Genomic DNA, 1676 nt, shown 5'->3' with positions numbered 1-1676 from the left:
ATCCATGTACGGCACCTCAGATCTACTGTACCCAAATCTGCATTTTATCCACCTCCTCAGATAATTTGTAAGCACATAAATGTTTGAAATGTTTAATCTAAGTCACATTCTCTCAACTGTAATTCCCCAGAATCCGGGTACACTCAGTCTGATTGTTTAAGACCGTGATCATGCCTTCAGTTGTTCCTTGAATTGAATGTATATTCATCATTGAATAGGCTTCCTGTATCTGTTACAGCGATGGTGTGTCTATTATTTTTATTCTGTCAATGTAATAAAATGTCAAATCTATTTTGCATTCCTGAGAATAAGTAAAATTGGTAATATTGTAATTTTTATCTCGATGTATTAAATTTGTTAAAATAATATTGGTTGTTTTCATATATGCTTAAGAGGAATGATTGCTCTCTACTTTTCTTTTAATGCCTTTGTCAGGTTTTATCATTAGGATTATAGTATTGTAATAAAATTATCTAAAAAGATATTTTATTATTCATTTTGGAAAATGTTTGCATAACATTAGTACTATTTCCCCTTTAAATAGGAAATTGTTTCACCAATGAAATCATTATGTTTCATGTTTTTGTGTGTAGCTTCCATTTCTTAAGCACATACGGTCTATTGAGATTTTCTACACTTTTCTGTGTTTTAATAATTTATGTTTCTCAAGTATTTGCCCATTCATTTATGTTAACTAATACATTGGTATGAAGTTATTTATACTATTTCCTTATTTCCATTTGATATTCTACATTTTTAAATATCTTCTGAATAATTACTGAGGAAAGCATTTTATCACCTTCTCTATCCTCTTTAATCTGTCTACAGAGAGTTTATCAATTTAAATTTTTCAGATATTCAGCTTTTTTGTTAATTCTTATGTTTTCTATTTTATTGATTTCTGTTCTTACATCCTTCATAGGTCATTTGCATCTTCTTTTCTAACTTTTAAGATAGAATTTTTTTAAATTTAGCACTTACTTCTTTCTCATATAAATATTTAAAACCATGCATTTCTATAGAACAACAGCTTCCACCACATGCTCCTAATTTTGATATATTTTTGTTATCTTCATTCACTTTGCAACAATTTCTTAATTAACCTCTCTCTCTCTCAGTGCTATTGAATCAAGTATGATTCATAGAAACTCTATATAATAGGGTAGAACTGGCCCTGTGTATTTTGAAGACTGTAACTCTTTATGGGAGTAGAGAGCTTTATCTTTCTCCCATAAAGTAGATGTTCATTTCAACCTGCTAATCTTGCAGTGAACAGCTTAACACATAACCACTAGACAGACCACCATGGCCCTGAATTAACCTAATGTCATCTTAAACTTATCGATTATTTTGTAGCATGCATTAATTATTAATGTACTTTGGATTATATAATTTATTGTTACTTATTTTTATTACAATCTTTAACATTTACTGAGATTAGTTTTATGGTTTAGTATATGGTCATTAGAAATGAACATTTCATGAATAATTGAAAATTTTGTGACTTCTGAAGGCTTTTGGTATTATTTTTCTTAATTTTCAATGAATGCTTATTAGTGACATGGTACAAATACTGTATTTACTACAAGAATTTTTGGTCTACATTTTCTAAAAGTATTGTGATGTGATGCCAAGTCAATTTCAACTCATAGTGACCTTATATTTTGGAGTAGAAG

Source organism: Echinops telfairi, unplaced genomic scaffold (genome assembly GCF_000313985.2).
Source record: "Echinops telfairi isolate 266 unplaced genomic scaffold, ASM31398v2 ScPeMD7_7416;HRSCAF=8454, whole genome shotgun sequence".
NCBI classification, from domain to species: domain Eukaryota; kingdom Metazoa; phylum Chordata; class Mammalia; order Afrosoricida; family Tenrecidae; genus Echinops; species Echinops telfairi.
Note: the sequence above shows the minus strand (reverse complement) of the source record.